Below are 24,443 nucleotides of genomic sequence, written 5' to 3' on the forward strand. Positions count from 1 at the left end.
CCATTTTGAGTGGTTTGCCATTTCCTTCTCCATCTCACTTTACAGATGAGGAAACTGAGGCAAACAGGGATAAGTGACTTGCCTAGGGTCACCCAACTAATAAGTGTCTGAGGTTATGTTTGAACTCATGAAGTTGAGTCTTCCCGACCCCAGGCTTGGTACTGTATCCACTGGTAATGTCTCTACTTCTACCTTCATCAGCTTTCCCTTGGACTTCTCTGATCAAGATACTCCTTCCTTATCACCACTCCTCTTATATATGTGTGGTCTTCCCGTATTAGAATTCAAGCTCCTTAAGTGCAGAGACTTTATCTTTGTATACACAGATATTAGTATAGTGCCTAGCTCACTGAAAACATTTAATGAGTGTTTTTGTATTCATTTATATGTAAGCTAAATATCTTGGCACTATAGTAGTCTCACACCATGCATCATTATATGCTGTATTTGTCCCTCACTAAAGTTACCTCACTCTGAAGTGTACAACATTGGTTATTGTTTCCTTGTCCCAAACCAAAGTTTATATTAGGCAAAGGTATATTAAGTATGGAGGAGGGAGAAGAGAATAAGCATTCATTAAACATTAAGTCAGGTACTTTGCTAAGCAATTATCATATCTGATCCTCACTACAACCTTGGGAGGTAGATGCTATTGCTATCTTTATTTTATAGTTAAGGAAACAGAAATTAAGTGACTCTCTCTAGTTCACACAGCTAAGATGTGTATGAGGCTGGATTTGAACTCAGATCTTCCTGACTCCAGGCCCAGTACTCTATCCACTATACTATCTAGTCTTTCTCATTTGAAGCTTCCTTTCTCATTTGGCAGATTACCACCATTACAATGATATTTTCAAAATAATTTATTTAAATATTAAGAATTTAGTGGTTGAAACCTGAAATGAACCTCTCATAAGACTTTGACATGATAGGACATCCTTGAAGAATGATTCTATAGAAATTTAACTTAATATACCATTCCCTTTTAATATTTGTTTATTGATTAACTTCTGAATAAAGTATTTTTTAAATTAAAAAATGTTTCCAGCTATCTTTCAAGAAATTAATATTTTTATCAGCTGCTAAATTATCACAAACTATTTTCATAAAAAAGTAACTCACATTTTAAGGTTTACAAGATATTTTTGTCCAAAAATTCCATGAAGTGGGGATATAGGTCAAGTTTTATGACATCAGTTTTCCAGATGAGGAAATAGGTTTTGCAAGGTTAAGTCATTTTCCCAAGGTCTGACAGATAGGAAGTATCAAGAAAGGAATCAAATGTATGGCTTCTGACTCCAAGTTCAGTGCTCCTTCTGCAATGCTTTGTTTCTAGCACTATCATTAAGAAAACCTAGAGATCAGTGACAAAAGCATAATGCAAAGCATCTGATTGAATCAATGAATGCAAAAACAGAGTCACATTGACATTGGAATGTATTGGAGAACATCTGGACAGAAGGAGGAAATGGATGAGTTTGGGACACAGATATCAAACCCATCATAGGAGGTGATAGGATAGGAATATAGGATATAATTTGTCCACATTTCTGGTAATAATTCGTATCAAAGACAGATAAGCTAAAAGCTAATAATGACTTGACTTGCCTTAATGATAATTTCATTCTTTCAAAGAAACCATCAAAAACTTCTCTTCTGAATGATCATCACCAACAAGGAAGAACTTGTTCCTAGAGTGGAAATTATATGAACTCTGGCAGGAAGTGACCCTTCATCTTAAGTCAAGTAAAGTCAACAAGCGTTAGTTAAGGGCCAGGAACCATGGTAAGTGCTGGGGATACAGAGGAAAGCAAAAACAAAACAAAACAACACAAACAAACAAAAAACTGTCCCTGTCCTTAAGGAGCTCACAATTTAGTAGGGGAGATGACATGCAAATATTTATGTAAAAACAAGATAGATAGATAAATAGATAGATAGATAGATAGATAGATAGATTGATGCAGCTATAGATATATGACAAATTAGAGGTAATCAATGGAGAAGGTATTTCACCAGGGATTTCAGGGAAGCCAGAAGATGAAGAGAAGGAGACAAAGACTTCCAGGCATGTGAGACAGTTGGTGAAAATTCCTAGATGTGGGAGATGGAAGTCCTGGAAAAGAAAACTGGAATCACTGGATCAGAGGATGTGGGGGTGGAGGGTGGGGAGTAAAGTATAAAAGTACTAGAAATCTAGGAAGCAGTCTAGGACATAAAAGGTTTTGAAAACCAGACAAAGATTTTATATTTGATCCTGGAGATGATAGGGAGCCACTGAAATTTATTGAATAGGGGGTGGTCATGTGACATGGTCAGACTTGTGATTTAGGAAGATCAATCTGATAGCTAAGGGGAAAATGGACCAGAGTAGAGAAACATTTGAGGCAGGAAGATTAACCAGAAGCTATTAAAATAGTCCAGGTGTTGGGTGATAAGAGTCTTAAATTTTATAACAGAAAAGAAGAAGAAAGCTGGGCATAACTGCATAGGTATCCTTAAATTTGGGAAAGCCAATTTCAAATGGTTCAGAGAAAAGATAGGTGAAATCTCCTGGCCTCAAATTCCATGCAGGATGTCAGCCCAGGAGAGAAGTTAATCTTGCAATAAAATCCTGGAGACAATTAGAGACACAATGACAATGGGGAAGAAAGGTTGAAAAGTTGAGTTGTATAGGGATCCTAATGAAGGCACAGGGAAATCCTCAGACTAGATTTTTTAAAATAACTTATAAATAGAGGAAACAAGGCCAAAAGCATATATAATTACTATGAAAATAGTGTTAGGAATGCTGAAGCTCAGAACAATCTGAATCTGCCAAGAAAAGTTAAGAACACAAAATAAGTTTTGAAAAAATTAAAGTAATATTGATTTTCAAAAATGGACAAAAGGGCTAGGAACATAGCTCAAAGTAGATGGAATGCTGAAAACTGACAATAGAGAGATGATAGATCTTTTCAAGCCTAATTTTGCTGCCAAAAAAATAAACTTTGTACTAAAAACAGAACAAAATGGTAAAGGGAGGAGGGTGTGATGCAAAAGGAGGCATAGGGGAAAAAAAAGACATCCAGCTTCCCTGCTGAGTGCTAATCATCAAGCTCAGATAAACTTCCTTCCTGTGGTCCTAAAATACAGTTGCTGAGCTGCAGCTAGGGATCTTGGAACAATGAGGAGAATAGGAGAGGAATGATAGTATTGATGACAGGCAAATTTCTAGATTTTCAAAAAGAACTGATAAATAAAGTGTAACTCTGCTGACTATTCGTCAGTGAGTGGACTTCCTAAAATTAAAGACTGCTTTTATAAACTTAGTAAACATATGGAAAAGGAAATTGGGATCACAAAGAGCCAGTGTTAACTTCATGAAAAATAGGTCCAAGTAGAACTTGGGTTCAGCTTGATCCCACCCAAGGTAAAATTCCTCTAGTCCCCAGAGTAGCAAGCTAGGGATAGAGAAATGATGGAGACTGCTCACTCTTCTTAATTTTTCCCAGAGTCTTTTCCTTCAGTAGCATAAAATGGAATTGACCTTGTCCATCTTCTCTCTTGAAACTAGAAGCCTTCTTACTACTCAAAGAAAACTTGAAGCTTCACCAATTCCCAAAGGTTGAACTGAACCAGAAAAGTTTCAAAGAGGGAATCAAAAGGAACTCTCACTTGGAGAGTCCCAAAGATACTGATGAAAGCTTGAACTCCCTTTCCTTCTACCAACTACACCCCATACTTCACAGAGGTCAGAGCCTTCATCTCTACCAATACAAAGAAATTCTCATGCCAATAGGCTTTGGGCCAAGGATTATACCACATTTTTGGAACATCACTGATTACTTGGAGAGTGCCCAGGGAAGAGAAATAGAACAGCAAAGGTGTCAAGGTCATACCATAAAAGGAACAAATGAAGAACTGGGGATGTTTAAGCCAGAGGATGTTTAAGTTGGGTGGGACATAATGGGTCACCTTCTAGTACTTGAAGAGTAATGTTAGGGAAGAGGTAATATCCCTATTCTACTTGAACTCAGGAGAATGAACTGTGAATAATGACTGGAAATGACTAAGAGACAAATTTAGGTATATTTGATAGACCAAATAGCCTAATAATAACTAGAGCTATTCAAATGTGGGGATGAACTTCTTTAGGAACAAACAGATTCTTTTTCATTAGAGATTTTTGATTAATTGATTATCTACTTATATTTCTTCTTTTGGTATGATTTAATCAGATGACCTCTAAGATCTGTTCTAACTCTATGATTTTGTGATTTCATAATGATTGTGTGTATCTGTTGTTTGTTAAAATAGTAAATTATCATTAAAATTTTTATTCAAACTTGTTTTCTAAACCAGGAATATTTCAAAGGATCTGTAATATTGTCAATGTGAATATTGCTTCTATTGAAGTAGATTTGTAGACCTTAGGAAATGATCTTCATGAGTTTCTGTGACCAAAGTTGAAAGATTAACCTAAAAAGTCTTAAGGTGTGGACTCTGTCCAAACTTAGCTAACTATATTGTCCCTCAAATGACTGAAACATTAATTTTTGGGCCTATGTTCAAGGTCTTTCCACTTTAGTAGGATCTTTTAGAGGTTACAAAAAGAGGTTGAGGGGGAAAGATAAAGGGATCATAAAAGACTGCATTGATTTGGGAAGACTTCATTGATGAGGTAGCTTTGACTTGGGCCTAGAGTGATAGGTTGAATTTAAATAGCTGGAGAGCAAAGTCAACTTCCTCTAACTGAAGGAGGGCAATATGAATAAAAATAGAAGCCCAAATAAACATAATACATGTATAAGATAGGGAGACAATCAGCTTGCCTGGAGAAGAAACTTTTAGATGGGGAGTGATGAGAATAAAATAGGTTAAACAGTGTGGTACTAGATAGTAAAAGCCCTTGAAATCCAAGTGGATGTTATGATGTTATTTTTCTTAAATAACAGATTTGGCCATTCCATTTCTTTGCTTCAAAAAATTTAATGACTCTCCATTGCAATAGAATAAAATGTAAACTCATTCACTTGGCATTTAAAGGCTTCCATAGCCCGGTGCCAAACTATCTTTCGAGATTTATTTCACATTTCATACCTTCATATATTCTACATTCTATACAAGCTGGATTACTAGCTTTTCCTGGATCTTGTCCTATACTATCCTATATATATGAATCCCTGAAATGTGTCCTCAATGCCTGAATTAATTGAAATTCCTCTCTCTAAGACTCAGTTTAGATGTCACCTCCTCCATGATACCCTCTGTTGAAAGAAATCTGTCTTCAATCTAGATCCCTTCTTTCTACTTCTACATTCTAACTTCTTTCATAAATATTTATGTCTTATTCCTGTTAGCTATTATCCTATGGCTTTCCTCCTTTTTGTGGCTAAGTTCCTTGAGAAGACCACCTATAATTGGTGAGCCAATTTCCTCTTAATCTTTTCTTTCATATCTTTTTTTTCGGGGGAGGGGGCAAGGCAATGGTGTTAAGTTACTTGCCCAGGGTCACACAGCTAGTAAGTGTCAAGTGTCTGAGGCCAGATTTGAACTCAGGTTGTCCTGACTCCAGGGCTGGTACTCTATCCACTGCACCACCTAGCAGCTCCTCAATCTTTTCTTAACTCTGTATTCCAACCTCATCATTCAACTGCTGTCTCCAAAGTTACCAGTTATTTCTCAAATGACACATTTAAGGTCCTCTTCTCCTTGTCTTCATCCTTGTCAACCTCTCTGCAGCCTTTGACACTGTCAACCACCATCTTCTTGATGCTTTCTTTTCTGTAGGTTTTCATGACACTACTTCCTCTGGTTTTCCTCCTACATATCTGAACATTCCTACTCAGCGTCTTTTGTTGTATCTTCATCCATTTTGTACTTGATAATCATGGGTATACCCAAACGCTATGCCATGGGTCCTCTTCTCATTCCGTATTATTATTCTTCATGATCTCATCAACTTTCATTGATTAAATATCATCTCTATGCCAATGATTCTCTGGTCTATTTATCCAGTCCCAACCTCTTTCCTAACCTCCAGTCTTTCATCTCTAATTCATTATTACACATCTCAGATATCCCACAGACATTTTAAACTCAACATGTCCAAAACTGAAATAATTATCTTTTCCTCAAACCATTCTCCATTCCTTAACTTCCCTATTATTTTAAAGAATACCACCATCCTCTCACTCATGCACCATCTCAGACTAATTGTTATCCTTGACTTTCTGCTCTGTATCACCCCAATATCCAATCTGTTATCAAGATACCTTGTTTCTACCTTCATACTATCACATATATGTATGTATGTGTGTATATATGTATATTATATATACATATATAACATGCATACCTTATATACATGTACATACATGCATACACATATATGCATATATTTGTGTGTATATATTGTGTATGTGTGTATGTGTATGTGTGTGTGTGTGTGTGTGTGTCTCACCTTCTTTCTTCTGACACTGCCACCACCCTGATTCAGGCCCTCGTTACTTCATCTCTAGACAATTACAATAGCCTGCTGGTTACTCTCCTTGCCTCATCTCTTCCCACTCCAGTCCATCCTTTAGTCAGCTATCAAAGTGATCTTTCTAAGGCACTGGTTTGACCATGTCATCTTCATATCCTCTGAATTCAAAAAAGTCTAGGAAATCTCTAATCACTCAATGATGAAATGTAAAATCCTCTCTTTGGCTTTTAAAGCTCTTAGTCACCTGGCTCATTCCTGTCTTTCCAGTCTTCTTATACTTTAATCCTCTCTTTACATTCTATGATTCAATGATACTCTGGAACCTAGATGGCTGGAGAGGCTTTGATCTCCTAATTTAAAGGAATTTCAAAGAGCTGAGTGAGCATATTTTTGATGGAGCCATGTGAGTACCTGAATCATACTATACAGTTGTCCTCCTATACTACCTGTCTGTAAAACTGGATTGTAAGGGAATGATCCATATACACACACACACACTTATATGTATATGTATATGTATATGTATATGTATATGTATGTGTGTTGTTATTATATAGGGCATATATTATATATACATACATACACACACATAAAATTATATTAGGACAGCCTGTCTGAAATGATGTCAAACTCATTCCCTAGGCTGTTTCTATCTGACAATAAATACATATTTGTGGAAGAATTTAGCTAAAGTATATGGACATGGATATGACTATTGTTTTTTTGTTTTGTTCTGTTTTGTTTTATTTTGTTTTGTTTTGTTTTTAACGTGGAGACAGTTTCTGGCCCAGAGTGTTACATCAAAACATTTGCTTCACATTGACAAGTAATATCACATTGAGAGGAGCTGTGCACAACAAAGACCCCCTACTTGGCTGTCAGTGGATCACACCTGGTCAGGTTCATAGTCTGCAGAGAGAAGGGAAAACCATTTCACATGAAGCAATAGAGTGGGTTAGAAAATATTTACCTATTATGATCATTTTGAATGAACATCTTGTAAGGTAAAGCCCACATAAAATTTCCAAATTAAAAATCAAGTTACATTTCTTTTTCTTTCTGTCCTCATGTAAAAGTCGAATGCTATGGGGCTGAAAGCTGAAATTTTGAACTTAAATTTTGTCATGTAGCTCAAACTATACTAAATGGTTTTAGCCTATTGATTTATGAACTCATTTCCCCAATTATTTCACAGGATGACTTAACTTTAACACCTTAACTATTCATTAGAAAATTGGAGAGCCATGATGAGTACCCATTTGTACTCTAGAGCATCACTAAACGGACAGATGCATTGCTGTTGTTTTGCTGGATTTTCTTTTTTGCATTCTTTGTAGTATATGCTATTGGCACTGCTGGAGGTTTGATGACATAAGCAAACCTATGGTTTTGATACATTTTGGCAAATTCTATATTCTAAATCACAAACATTCATAAAATGGTAGTCATATGTAGTACAAAGCATCTTCATCTTATTGATAGAGAAACCAATTCAATTCAATGAGCATTTATATAGTTGACATTTAAATACATGGTGTTTAAGGTTTAAAAAGTACTTTAACCATGATATCTCATTTATAACAGCCCAATAGTTGCTATTAAAACCCCCTATTTTCAAGTGAGGAAATTATGGATCATAAAGGGTAAGTAACTAGGCCAGTATCGCACAGTTAGTAAGAGTCTAGTGTGGGTTTTGAACCTTGTAATTCCTGACTTGAAGTCCAGTGCTCCATCCATTGTACCATGCTGCATCACAAGGTTCCATCCAGCATTATGCTAGGGCATGGTGACATAAAGGCAAAAGCAAAACAACCTCCTCCATCAAAAACCTTACATTCTAAGGACAACATTGAATCTAATGTTTTTTAGGAAAATATTTAGGTGGGTGAAAAGTGAAATTTCAAAAATTTTTTTAAAAGGAAATATGATACGTATAAAAGATTAAATATAGTATATATATAGTAATATAGTAAAGTGTAGCACAATGCTTTGAACACATTGGGTGATTAATAAATGTTTAACTGAATTGAGCTGACAACAGTGAACTAGTAATGATATATTTATTTTAAGGATGAATAATTAAGAAAATCAATCTTGATTTTTCTCATCTCATAATTTTTTTATAGCACTGGTTTGAGGGGGTAGTGAGTATGGATATCCCTCTGCTACTGATTTTTCTTGTTATCTCTCTGTTCTGTCCTTTATAGGCATATATTAGCTAGGTTATTCCCATTCCACTTTATTGAAACATGTCATTCTTTAATTGGTACATAGAGAGACAGTAATTATAGCAACTAGTCTTTACACTGTTTGTGTCTTTCTGTTAACTAAGATACTTTGTTTCTTTGTTCTTGTTTTGAAGTCACTTCTTTAGAAATTCACCACTAACATTCAAGGATAATACTTTTACAATTAAAACAGGTTTTTGCTCTTTAACTGGTGAGCTTTTCCCCCAAGTACCATAGGTATTTTTCACAGATTTGTAAGATGTCTCCCACCTCAAAGAACAATGTTTAATGGTGAAGCAGCTATAGAACATTAGTAACAAGACTGAACTAGATGTACCCCAGTAGGTAATATTCTTTGGATAAGCACTTGATTTTAAGGTGTGCCGTAAGGAAAAAAAAAGTGGTTATGCAACTAGCTATATTCCCTTCATACACATGGAAAATTTGACTTCACTGTTAAGGGTTGGAGTTTATAAGACCTCTAAGAGAATGGGGAAAGTTATCATAGGAGCAAGGGACAATGTAAGTTTACTCTGAGCATCCTTAAGCAAATGGGTCAGATATATAGAGTCTCATAAGGATGCCTAGTGGTTCATTCATAGCCCAAAGTAGAAGATTGAAGATCAGATTCAAGTTGGCTGAACACCAAAGAAATATACTAAAGCACATAGACCATTTACATCTACCAAAATTGCATGGTGAAATAGGAAGACTTTGCTCAATGAGGATTCAGAATGCCTGGGGTTTAGCCCTAGATATCGTGAACTCACTGTGTCATATTAGGTAAAACACCAAGCCTAAAGGCCTCTTTTTCTTCATCTATAACTGGGAACCTCTATTAATCTCTTACCTGCATATCTCATTGTGACATAGAGGTGACCTTGGATTTTCCAAAGCAATATTATTAGAAGGAGTGCAAGCTATGGATATACTGTCAAGCTTGGAAGGACGTTGAATATGGATCCAGTGAAAGTCTGTATTCTTGTTCAAGCTTCAGCTTTGCTTGGAAACCCTTAGCACCAGATTGGCTCTGATTTTATTTATTTTATTTTGACACCAGAATGAAGACTTAACTAAGGCACTGGTAAAAAAGGGATTGTCACCAACTTTACTGGAGGCAGATTATCACTGATGGTTGCAAATTCTTGAAATATTAAGAAGTAAAATGAAGATAGTGAAAGCTGCTATACCACTTTCATAGTGTTGTTGTAAGAATTAACTAATATTACATGTAGAGAAGAACTTTCAATAAAATAAAATATAAAATGAATATAAATGGTTTTGATTACTATGAGTTAAAATGAATAATGGCATGTAGCTTTTTTAGTAAATTCCATAAGCTTCATAAATAAGAAAATATTTATAAAGTACTACATTAAATATATAAAATTCTATACAATTGTGAATTATTACTATTATTGTAGCATTTGTAATTTTTTTCTCTTTCAAATATCGAATATCAAACAGAATGTAACTTACTATTGACTCTTACAAGTCTTTCCTTCAATGCTACCACTATGCAGATGAAAGATTAGAGTCCAATAAAACCTATTGTTGCCCACAAAGCATTCATGTATTTCATCTATATCTTAGATAAATGCTATAATTAAACGTGTTTCTTTTCTTTGGCACATCCCATCCACTAAGAACTCCAAACAGTAGACAGCAGCTTTCATGATATAACATGAAATAAATAAATATGTGTGTGTGTGTGTAAAATATATAAATAATATATAGGAAATATATTACCATATCAATGGCCATTTTGTTTGTTCTATATACATCCTAATTTTCCAATAAAGTACTATATAGATGAAATTTCCTTCTGCCTGGCAATTTTATTATAGAATTTTCTTTTTGCCATTCTAGTTCAACAAATTTCCATAGCATAAGTTCCCACAGCTACAAATAGTTTCTCTGGTAGAGAAAGAAGATGATGGTGCTACGATGTTGTAGAAAATCCTATGACATATAAACATTTTCTCTAGGCTCTTGAGACCTTTTCCTAGGAGTTTTCACTAACTATAGAATGGATTAAATCTCTGGCTGGATAGGTTACACATGCTCACTTTCTCTTCTTTCTGAAGCAGCCTTTGACCTACCATACTGTGACCTTTATAATGGGTTTATAGAGAATCAATCAGGCCAGGACAGAGCTGTAATACAGAGTAGTATTCATTATTTTATATTGGCTTAACCCAGTAGGCATGACAAGTAAAACTTAGCTGATTGATTTCCTGACCTTTAATGTGTTTTGTATGTAAAGTGCATAAATTCCAACCATGCAAAGTATTTAATGCTAAACATGCATTTTAATGTTTCGTAATATTGGCTACTGGCTGTCAGTGTGGCTTCTGGGAAACATGATCTATTTTCATTCTTTCTACCTAACCTATTCAGTAAGTTTCTGTATCCTTTATGAAATATGACAGTAGCTGGTAAGCAGACGTAGGGATAACCTCAGTACAAACTGAGAAAGTCACTGACTGAAAGAGACATATTAATTTGATTAAGTTATTTTTGGTATCTGATTCAATTTAATCTTTTAAATTTCATTGTTCTCTGATTATCAGATAGATAATATAATGAAAATATTGTTGTATTGGGAATCCCATATTCACATAATTGTCACACATTTTATACCAATTTTTTTTTTTGCAAAAAAGTGGGGTGTGAACATCATGTGAAACTTTTTTTTAAAATTGTGCTGATATTACTTAAAAATCATTTATTACTGAACTGCTTTTGGTGCAAGATTAGCATGCACAGAATACCCATGAATATATGTGAAAAATGGGAAGATGCAAGTCTTACCATATCACATGACTTACTCATGGCAGCTTTGCCTTTGTGACCATTCCCATTGTGCCTACAGCTCTTCATTGGATTAAGTGACAATACCATTGGTACTTCAGTACTCTAAACAAACCATGAAAGTCGGCTTTCAGAAATATATTGACAATGCTCATGCGCTTAGAATTCTAGGCTCATAACTCTCAATGTGCATGAGATAAAGAAGCATCCATATGCCACTGGCGAATACATTGCTCCTCTGTTTAATTTTTAAGCAGTGTGACAAACAAAAAAGCCTGTGCCCAAATCACAGCTCTGCTACTTGTTAGCTGTAAGAACTTGGGTAAGTTACTTGATATCTCTGCTCCTTACTTACTGCAACTACAAAAATAAGAGGGCTAGTTTAGACGGATGCTTACGTATCCCTTATGGCTTTATATCTATGATCCTACAATTTGATGCTATCTCTGCATATATCAGTTTCCAGGAGACCCTCAGAGATGAATATGCAGAACTAACAGATAAGAATCTCAGAGTATTTTTTACTATAAGTTTAGCATCATCATCACAGACCACTGAAGGTGGTAATCCAAACCATAATACAACGATTGTTCACAGCGTGACAAAATGACAACCTCTGATAATGTCTCAAGATTAAATTGGCCGTGTTGTGATATTAACACTGCCCTGCAGTCTTATTCCTATTTGTCAGGGCATGGAGTTTTTGAAGGTTTGACCCCAGAGCAGAAGCTCTGGCAGGTCTGACTGAAATGGAGAACCTTTTAATATAATCCTGGCAAAAGAATTGTGCCTGTTGTCTGAAGATCTACCTGAAAAGTTTCAGGTTTACTACAAGGTTAACTACAAGGTGATGTTTTTGATCCGTGTCAACTCTCAAAGGTCATTTCCTGAAGGATAGAGGGATAGTGACCTGCTGTAGTTGTGACTCACATTATTGACAAAATCATAGATCCTTGGCTAATTGAACAATAACACTATAAATATACTGCACCTCAGGATTTTCCTATTCCATAAGCAAGAATTAACTGCAATCTTGTCCAGGTCCTAATGGTTAAGTAATATAATCCAAAGCTGATCTTTTTTATACCATCCCCATCACACACCAAATAATCCTTCTAAGATTCCTTTCATGTCCTTTTGAAGTTTATAAGATTTCAAAACTACACACAGCCCCAATTTCTTCCTTTAGTTCTGGTGGTCTTAATCTACTTTGGGGTGATTTTTCAATGAACTATCAAGATTAATGTCATTTATTTTCTCAGCATCCACTTTCCCCTAAGATACTCTTTATTAGGAGAAGATTGTTTTTCCACAGACATTTTGCAAAATTTCATTCTTCTTAGATGATATTAGCCAATTACATTTTTTTTTGTCAGAAAGGCACAGGGGCATAGTGTAGTGTTTTGTTTTTTTTTTTTTTTCAGGGTCCTTTCATACTTCTAAAAAGTGTTGAAGACTCCTTAAGGACTTTTGCTTATGCTGCAAAACAATTTAGAGCTTGACTTCCTTAAAGTTTCCTGGAGAACTTGGAAGTTCCCAGAACATACTTTGAGAACCCACTGGCATAGGGTATAAAGACCTAGACTCAGAAACAAGAAGAACTCGGTCTTGATTCTACCCCTTGCACATATCGACTATGTGCCCCCAGGGATGTTATTTTGCCTTTCAGTGTCTCATTAAACTTGAAGGAAAGTAGCTGATCTCTATTTGGTATAGAGAATTTCCTCTTTAGGAGGCTTTTTTAATAATTATATTATAAATCATATCTTCAGTAAAAAAAAAATAGTTCAGATAAAAAAAGTTTAAGTTAAATATGAAACGAAGCATGGAATTTAGAGCTAGACTAGAAGTCAGTAAGATCTGTGTTCAGATCTAGCCTATGACACATATTGACTATGTGACTTGGACAAGTCTTTAACCTCTCTGTCTCAGGCAAATCTCTAAGAATATAAATTGTAAAGCTGCTATTCATCTACATTACCAGAGGGAGTTTTCTCACTGGAAGTTCCCTCCACCAATAAAATCATAGGTGCATTTAAAAAAAATCCTTTGTTACTATATGCCAAGGAAGAGTTCTCTGATGATTCATAGAAACTTAAAACCAACAATTTCCAGAAATAATGTATGAGATTAATATCCTGGGAAATACTATAGTTGAAGAAAGGAAAATGACTAGAAGTAAGAATCATTTGTTCTCTCTTAGGCAGCCAGGATGTATTGCTTTTTAATTTTTTAGCTGTTACATGTTTAATGAATATGCATTATTATTGGGCTTTTAAAATAAGAAAGGAGGCATGATTTAGTGGATTGCCAGAACACCTAAGTTTTCTAACTGCATCTATTTCTGACTCACTATACTGACCGGGTACAAGTCACTTTATCATCATTACCATTCTATTATCATCATTATATTTTTATGACTCGAACAAAACTAGAGTTAACTCATTATTATAGTATGGTTTCTACTGCCCAACCATATTAAAATAATCTATTGTTGGGATAGACATCTCTTGGTGACATGGCAAGTAATTAGAAACATTTACATGGATCAAAACTGCAGATATGGGAACTCTGAGTCTTTGAGGTAGATTGGTAAAATGGAAAGATTCCTGAATGAGGAGTCAGAAGACTTTTCTTTTTTCTTTTCTTTTCTTTTTTTTTACTCCCAGTTCTGCCATTCACTATCTGTAAGACTTTGGGAAAGTTACATCACCTGAGCTCATTTGGGCCTTAGTTTTCTAATCTCTAGAGGAGTTTAAAAATATAATTTCTAAGGCCCACTTTAGCTCTAATGACACTTTAAAAATTAACTCTGAGTAAATCCTCCCCCAAATTAACTCTAAATTCAATAAAATAGATGCTGCAGTGGTATACAGAACCCCTTGCTTCTCCCACTCACTCTTTTGTTTCATTTTGACATTTCTCAGTTTTTAGATTTGATTTAACTTAATTCACAGGTGCATATACAGATGCAGATAAGATATTGTTTCGGTGAACTACAAATGATTTTCCAAATTTTTATATTATATTGGGATTTTGATGTATATTTTTAATATCCTAGAGATACTTATCCTTAGTATAAAATATGGTTTTGCTACAGTGAATTTATTGAAATATTTTAATTATAACAATAATGAATTGACTATACGTGTGTGTATACATATATATATAGAGAGAGAGAAAGAGAAAATAGAATACTACATAGAAAGATAAAAATATATTTAGTTTTCATATATTAACCATAATATCTTTGCATGAGGTCAATTCAAATTAACTATTCATATGCTGAATATTATATGTGTAAATTTAGTATATATAGATATATGTGGGAATATATCTATATATACTAACATATATCTGAATGTCCAATATATTTAGATTATCTTTGCTACATTATAAATATGTATATATCCAATCAATTCTGCATATACTTTCCTGAGTTGATGTTAATGAGTACCTGTGTGTGTGTACATTTGTAAATATATACTGAGTGGGGGTAATTATGATAATAAATTCTGCAAAATAATTAGTTTAATTCAATTGCATCCCCCTTTTTTAGTCAAAATCTGTGATTTCATTGTTGTAAGGAACTTAGAAATGAGGAATTAAAAAATCCCAAGAGCTATTTCAGTGCTTAGCATAGGCATAGACTAATAAATAATAAAATTCAGTAGGTAGGATAGAGAAGAACCCTGAAGAGATGAGCCCTGGCAAAATGTGAGTCAGTGTATTCCATTGATAGAGTATATGACTCAGGTTCAGGGAGTTATTTAGCTCACCGAGACTAAATCTCTTGTGGGCAGCTGGAGGGTGAGGGCAGGGTATAGTTCATATTTCTTTCTCAACACATCACTGTATTGTCAAACAACCCTAGCAATTCTCCCCATCTGTTAGATTTGTATCATTTATATCAGTGGAGACTGGACTAGGAAGATAATCTGTTTCTGGACAGAATTACCATCATCAATGTGTACATTTGGTTGGCCAGTTGGGAAAATTGTCTCTGGTGACAATTGGTCCTCGGCCAATCTGATTCCATTTTCAAACCATTGTCACATTTGTGTGATAGAGTTACATAGCACTCTGTTTGGTCTGAAAGAGTGAACTGATGATTTTGTCACCTCCTGAAAACAGGGTGCTGGAAGACTCTTTATGTAGATTTACTTTCTAAGACTGCATTATCAAAGCAACCAGTCGCTAATCCTAAGCAAGAAATAGAATGTCATCCTTAAAACTATTCAATACATTAGCAGCCAACTTTCTATAAGCCAGAAATAAGATTGCTAATTCATGAATCTTCTTGAAAATTCCTGAAGTCCCAACAATTAATAGAAATAAACATCTCATTCTCTTGCCCTTAGAGCACCTTTCTCTGAGTTTCAAGGAAACTGCACAAAGAAACTGCAAATTTGTGTCTAAAGCGACAAATGACAGCAAGTAAGTGTGCCTTTTGAATTTGCTTAGCCCTTTATTACACGAGATTCATCAGTTTGTCTAGATTTATAAAACTTTTTTTTTCTTTTCCCCCCGTTTTCCTTAGAGGAAGATCATGAAAGGCACTTAACAAATTGCATTTCTTGTTATTAAATTATGCCATTCATGATTGTGCTAAGCAAAGCTTTAGTGCAGTGAACAGTGGCTGCTGATTAAAAGTGAATAAGATTCAAGAGAACTGATGCGAAGAAATTAGAAAGATAAATCCATATGATGAGAAACATTAGACAGTACAGGTTTCATATTTTCAGAGGGGTATTAAATCTTGCTCTTATGCACAAAGCTTGATATTGGGATCAAACATAAATTCATCTTCTGTGCATCAAATGCTGATTCATCAAAGGTTTCTGAGAGGTGGGTGGGTGGGGAGAGAAAAATGTTCATTATACGTGGAGGATGCAAGACTGGCTTTCAAAATTGACAGTGCCAAGAGAGAGGCCTCTTCTACTGCTTTGAATCTAATACCAACATCTACCCAGGAGGTGTTTTTTTTTTTAATTTTTTTTGTAGTTCATAAGCACTTTGAAATTGTATAATGTATAAACTCTGACTATTTAAACTTTTTCTTAAGGAAATGTGTATTTGAATATCTGAAATTCATATCTACTCTCTGGGAACTGGCTAAATACTCTCTTTTTATCACATTATAATTAGGATAGAATGAGTTGTTTAGAATAAAATATTATTAACATAAAAATATGTATTAAGTGAATGTAAACTGGACCTGGAAAATGTGGAAATTATATATATGTATATGTATGTATATATACACATATATGTTAGTATGTGTATGTGTGTGGATATATGTGTATATATGAACACACACATGTAGAGGCATATAGGTTTGTATATCTATAAATTTTTCTCATATAGTTACATTTTGTATTTACATGTATATTTAGGTGAAATAACATTTTAAATAGATGTTTCTATATTTAATTAATACTCTCATAAAAAAGTAAAATTTTGAAAAACTGTGAAAGAAGTTCAACTAAGCTTTGTCCACTCAAGAGATCTGAATATGCATTTGAAATGTCAAGGTGTCTTTTAACTTAAAAAAAAAAGACACACAACTTTTGGACTGATACTCCTTCCTGCCAAGTACTCTTTCAAAACATTTTTCTGTTAGGGATTTGCCCTGCTGATATGCCATGTTTTTCTTTAATGTATGTAACTGGAGGTGATGCCAGGGGTCTAGCTACTCAAGATATAGTCCTCTTCACAGAAAACAATCGCAAAACTGAGTAAAGCTTAGTAAGGCTTGATGAGTGACAGAGTATAAAGCTTTCCTATATTTCAAACCCAATTCCCTTCCTGACAGGGGGAAATCAATTCTGATATTTGCAATGGCAAATGATCATGCTAAAACTTTTTTTTTTTAATCATATCCAGGAATGAAACATTCCAAAGTAAAAGCCTGAACTCTTGCTTGTTCTACATAAATATACTCAAAGTTCAACTATTTGTTGGACTACTAATTTTAAATTTGTGGGCACTTAGATAAAGTCTGGACTGGAATTTTTAACCTTTGCTAAGAAGTCACTTGCTTAACAAAGAGATCAAACCAGAGGTTATAACTAGTACACATCTAGTCCTTTGTCATAAGGTGCTAAAGTTAGAAGGTGCTGACCTTTAGCAGTAAAGAAACAATAGATCTTAGCACCTAGTTAGCAAGAAAAAAAAGTTGTTAAAATAGGAAGCTGCCAGATTATTTGCTAATTTGAGCTACTTGTCTTCCATTTTCTGCTCCCTATGAGGTACATTCTGAAGCAGTGGTCTAATGCTGGTATATTGGCTTCTGTTTTTTTTTTCCTTCCCACCAATCCAACCCTCAGACTCAGCAGAAGCTGTTTGATTCCACTTAAAAAAATCAAGCTTTATTTCTGTTTCAAAATAATAGTCAATTCAAAGCACTATGGATTTATTTAAAAACTTCCAGGAATCACTGTTTCTTCTATCACTCTTGATCTAAATTCTCTAGAAGAAGGTCTGATTGCTTAGCTGAAACTACTCTCCCCAAATTTTACCAATGATCTCTTAATTGTCAAATCTGACGGTTTCTTTGAAATCATCATTGTTGAATTCTCTGCAGTATTTAACATTGTTGTCCCAATCTCTTCATAGCTATTCTCCTTTTGGTTTTCCTCTTACCTGTCTGACCATTCTCAGAGGGAGATCTTCATTCATATCATGTTTTTTACTTGATTTTTTAATTCTACTAATTTTTTCAACATTACAAACATTTACATGTCACCTTCCCCCCAACTCCAGAAGTCTCTTGTAACAAAGTAGAATACTGAATTATAAATGACAGTATAGTGACATCATACCCACTAGCAGGCCTTTGCAATTAATGCCCTGAATTTAGTACAATCACATGAGGTAATGAGGGCCTACACTAGAGTGGTCTCAGTGTCAGAGGAGATAATGGGGTTTATTCAAGAGATGTTGCAAGGGTGAAAGTAACAGGCTTTAGCTACAGTTTAGATGTGGTCAGCTGAAGGAGGAGCAAAAGATAGTGAGGAATCCAATATCACTCCTAGATTGTGAACCTGAGGGACTAGGGGGATGGTAACCTGATGATCTAAAGTAATAAGGAATGCAGGGTTGGAAATTTAGGGGGAAGACAATGAGTTCTGTTTTGTCATGCTGAGAGAGAAGTGAGTATGGCCTGGGTAACTCATGAATTAATGGTCTGTTGTCTACTGGAAGTCCAGTTTGAGCTGTCTGAAAGACAGTTAGAGATGAAAGATAGAAAGTCAAGCGGAAAGATTGTGGCAAGATAGATATTTGAGAATCATTAGTATAGATATGACAATTAAATTCATGAGAGCTGATGATATCACTAAGTGAAGTAGCATAGAAGGAGAAGAGGGCCCAAGACATAAAGCTGAGGGACATCTATGGCTAAAAAAATAATAATAATTTGGAGGAGGATCCAGAAAAAGAAGACAGAGGAATGGTCAGATAGGTTGGAGGAAAATCAGGAGACAGTACTGTTCTGAAAAGCTAGAGAAAAGAAAATATCTAAAGGAGAGAGATTAACAGTGTCAAAGGCTGCAGTGGTCAAGGAGAATAACTGAGAAAAGGCCATTGGATTTGGCAAATAAATGTTCATTAGATCAAGATATCAAACTTGGAGAGAGTAGTTTTGGTGGAATGATAAGGTCAGAAGCCAGATTATATGAGGTTAAGAAGAGAAGGAGAAGAGAGAAAGTAGAGGCACCTATTGTAGATGGCTGTTTTCAAGGACTTTAGCTACAAAGGGAAGAAGAGATATAGGATGATAATTAGCAGGGATGGAAGGATCAAGTGAGATTTTCTCAAGATAGGAGATTCATGGGTATGTTTTTAGGCAGTAGGAAATTAGCTAGCAGAGAGAAAATTGAAAATAAGTAAAAGAGTGGAGATAACAGAGGGGGCAATCTGTTGGAGGAGACAAGATGAAATGGGATCACTTGAATAAGCAGAGGGTTTAGCCTTGGTAAAAAGTAAAAATCACTTCATCATGTGAGACAGGAGCAAAGGAGGAGATAGTGGCAGAAGGCACCTGAGTGATAGAAGATATAGAAGAATGGAGAAGAAGGAGTTCATAGAATGACTTCATTTCTTTCTGTAAAATATGAGGCAAAGCTCTCAGCTAAGAGAGTGGGGGGTGGGGATCCATGGGAGGCTTCAGGAGGGATGAAAAGGTTTGGGAGAGCTGCTGTGGGCAGTGGGATAGTAAGTCGATTATGGAGATAGACAAGGATTGACTAGCAGCTATGAGGGTCTGGTTGAGGTTATGTAATATTAATTTGTAGTGGACCCAGTCAGAATGATATTACCATCTTTCCAGTCACACAGTCATAACTTCAATCTCATCCTTGATTCCCTAGTCTGACACCCCATATATCCAGTCAGTCATATAGATAACATGTTTCATATGTCACTTCTCCCAATTCAGAAAGCTAACTCTCTGGTTCAAGCCCTCATCACCTTCATCTGGACAATTGCAACAGGCTCACAATTGATCTCCCTCTGACTCCTCTTTCCCTATTCCAATCCAGAAGAACAAAAGAAATATTACTAAAATGCAGTTTGTACATATCACTTTCCCTACTAGTATTTATAAATAACAGTGTCTTTCTGTTACCTCTAAGAACAAATGTAGCTCTTTAATTTGGTATTCAAAATACTTCACAGTCTTGTCCTTTCCTATCATTCTTGTCTTCTATCCTATTCTTCTCCACATTCTTCACAGTCCACCCTTACTTTCTTACTCTTATTCACAAATGACATTTGGTCATTTATTGTCCCTGTGGCCTTTGTACTGGCTATTCTCTATTTCTAGAATGCTCTCCTACAACGATGCCTCTTGAAATCCCTAATTTCCTTCAAGACCCAGTTGAGGTGCTACTGTCTGGAAGGAGAATGTTCTGATGCTCCCAACTGCCAGAGGCTTTCCCTCAAAGGTTAACTCGTATCTACTTTATATTTTCTCTTATTGGACTGTATGTTCTCTGAGGGTAGGAACTTTTCATTATTGTCTTTGAATCCCCTGAGTTTAGTACAAGGCCTTGTATATAGTACATTCTTGATATGTGCTTGTTGATTGATTGGATTATTAATGGTGCTCAATATACCAGGAACATGTTTTCAAAGTCCTTGTGCATGTGCACAACAGAGTATGAAAAAATTTATAATAGACAACATTTGGTTTGTCAGGTTTTACTTACTGCAGGTACTGAAAGTAATACTGCATTTATTTAAAACTAATCTCTAATTCAGATTCCACTAATTTAAGCTGACCTTCCTCTAATTCATCTGAATTAGTTATAATTTACATTGTGAATTTATAATAGAACCTCATAGCACTTTTGTTTCTTTTTATGGATGTATCACACTCTAATTTGTGTTATATTTGCATGGAAGTTTTGCATCACAAATAGTATACTCCCTGAGAGCAGAATTGTATTTACCTTTCTGTCTTTCTCAGCACTTAGGACAGGGCACCATAGAAAGCAGGTGGCTAATAACCAAATGAATGAAGAATGCAAATCCTTTATCTACTATCTACCACTCATCATTAATTTGTTATGAGAGCTTCGGATGAAATTAAATTGCTTATTTATTCAAGGAAGAATAGACGTCTTTTCAAATCCAGCATCTACTAGTTTGCGTTTGGTTCTCTGCATAAAATGTTCATGATATAGGTGACTGAGGCCTCTGTATAATCTACAGATGCAACTTAAAAGTATTTGTAATTGGAATTACCTTCCATTCCAGTTGTTGAAGATGATATGATGTTTACCAAATGATCTCTGGCATTATCTGTACTTGGTATACTTTTCAAGGACAGAAAAAACAGAGTTTCTGTGGCTTTTAATAATGATAATGATGTTAAAAATAATAGCTCACTTTGCTTTGCACTTTACTATCTATAGTCTGTTTTCCTCACTAGAGCCTTGCAATGTAGGCAGTGTAAGCTATTATTACTCTTGCCATTTTAGAAATAAGAAATTACCTAAGAGAGGTAAAGTGATGTGCTCTTGTCAGACAGCTAACTAAAACTTGAACTTGGACTCAATTCCTTTTAATCATGATTCTAGTACCAATATTTTGCTATTATACTACACTCCCTAATACATCATCAGTATAATAGTAATAGTTATTATGATAGTCATGATAATAACTGGTATTTACTTAGTGCTTTGAGCTTTACAAATATTAATTCATTTTATCCTCAAGAACAAACCTGGGAGGTAGGTGCTACTATTATTACAAATGAGGAAACTGAGGCAAACAGAAGTGATTTGCCCAGAGTCGTACAACTAATAAATGTCTGAGGCTAGATTTGAACCTAGGTCTTTCTGACTCCATAGCCAGAATTCTATTTACTACTCCACATAGCTGTCTTATTTGTTTGGGAATTTGTCAGGCATTTTTTTTTAAAGATTTTTAAGGGTTTTCTTACCCTTTTAAAGGAATTTCTAAGATATATGTATGTGTACATAATATATATGTGCCTATGTGTGGGCAACACACATATGGTGGTGGACACACACACACACACACACATACACACACTCACACATACATATATATAGTCTAAACTTCTGTATAGTCTAGACTCCTGCGGTATTTTCATAATTGGGAACTCTCAATGTAGAAACTCCCTGCCAATGTTTACATTAAGAAGAAAAAAAGAATAAATATTCACCAATTTAATTCTATAATTTATTTGAATATTTTAAAATTAAAAACTAAATCTATCTTCTTTCTTTCAAATCCTCACTGATGCTTTCCCTCTGAGATTACCTTATCATTACATTCATTACACTAATTAGACTATTTATTTTGTATGCAGATCATTAATGTGTTTTCTCACTCTCTCTCTCTCTGTGTGTCTCTCTCTCTCTCACCTTCTCTCATTAGATTGTGATTTCCTTGAAGGCAGGGACTATATTTTTACCTTTCCTTGTATTCACAGAGCTTAGTACATTTCCTGGCACATAGTAAATGGTTAATAAATGTTTGTGGATGATGATTATATTTGTGATGATGGTTGATAATTGTGATACTAACTTACAGTATATCTCAGTATCTCCATTTAATCCAAAATGTTCTCAAAATAAAAAAAAAGAATAAGGGTTTTATGCAATAAATTTCTTTGTTAAATAATGAATAATTTTACCTATGAATAAAATGGTATTTATTTATATAGTCTATCTCTAAATTTTCTTAGAAATATACCATATGCTTATTGTTATAATTAAATTAGCTTAAACTAAATCATTTTAAATTGATTTTACTGAAAAAAATTTCCTTAGAATTTCAAGGTTAAACACTTGGTATATAGGAGGATTGTGTATCACTGAAGATGGCTCAACCTGGTGACCTGATACTATCTATAAGCAAAGGATGACGTGACACATGGGTTCTTAAGGGGTGTACAGTGCTAATCAAATTTAAGACAATTGAACTAGGCCCTGAATCACAGAATTTCAGTGTTTTAAGAGATGTTAAAGGACATTTCTTCCAAACATCCCTGAACAAGAATCCCTTCAACATAAATAGTAATATGGTGATTTTTGTTTGTTTGTTTTTTTAGAGGTGTTTAATCTTAAGTGACTTGTCCAGGTCACACAGCTAGTAAGTGTATGAGGCTTAATTTGAACTTGGGTCCTCCTCACTTTGAGGCTGGTGCTCTATCCACTGAGCCACCTACCTGCCCCATAATGTAGTTTTTGTGCTAATTCCTAGGGCTATTCTTTCCAGATTTGGATAGTTCTGATTTTTAAGAAGTTTTGGTTGCTTGGCACCTTCCACTAATTTCTCTTAGCTCTGCCCAGCAGAATCAAAAAGATTAAGTTGAATGATTCTTCCGTATAATAGCTATACAAATATTTGAAGATAGCTGTCCTGTCCCCTCCCTGCCTAATCTTTTTTCAAGCTAAATACCCTCAGCGTCTTCCAAAGCAGCACACTCAGCACTTGACCTAAACCTCTACACCCTCGATCTTTAAAATCTATGTCCTCAGTCCCTTTGGAGGCTTATCTGCTCATCTTTGAAGCTTTAGACCTACAGCCATATCTTGATTAAGAACTGAGTTAGTGCAAACTAGCCCACTCAGTACAGCATATCCACTCTTTGCCCAAACCTAAGACTATGCTTAAAAGACTATCCAAAAATATAGCATTCCAGGCCATCTTCCCATCTGCCAGGTGTAGCACTTTATGTGCCTCTCTCCCCATTTACTTTTAAATTCTTGTTGTGTAAACAACTGTCAAATAAGTAGCACCACTGTTTTGTTTGTTTTATGTCAACTATCTTTACATGTTCATTCACCATCCCTGCAACTCCCAGACCAAAATGATCTTCCCTTTATCACCCCCTTGTATATTATATCCTAATGGTAGAATATAGATTCTTTAAGGGCAGGGATTCTTCTGAATTTATATTCTTGAAATATATTGAAAATTGAAAATATTATTGAAAATAATCCCATCTTTGAACACCATCTTGCTACCCAAGTGTGTCGTTATATAGAGAAGCAGATCTCTTCTAGCATGTGTCCCAGTTACTGTCTTAAAGAGGAGAGATGGACTATATGAATTCCTTCAATGTCTGTATGCCTCTATTTTCTCCTCTCTAAAATGGGAATATTAATATGTACAGTCATGAAGCTGCTGTGGCCAAAACAGCCTCTAAATTTAAGTGTGTAAAGAAATATGAATTATTAAAAACAGTGGAGAGGTACATTCTTTAATAGAATGCATGTGGCTCCAATGAATAAAACATTTCCCAGGAGTTTGCAGCTTGAAAATATGGGGTAGCTTAAAAATAGATTTATAAAGTTTTGTAAATGTAAAAACTACATTTCACAATGCTAATTAATCCCCCCTCCCCAATATTCATTTCAATTAGTCAATGTAAACTAAAAGTAGCATTCAAA

This window comes from Vombatus ursinus, unplaced genomic scaffold (assembly GCF_900497805.2).
Source record: "Vombatus ursinus unplaced genomic scaffold, bare-nosed wombat genome assembly UNPS02015089.1, whole genome shotgun sequence".
NCBI lineage: Eukaryota > Metazoa > Chordata > Mammalia > Diprotodontia > Vombatidae > Vombatus > Vombatus ursinus.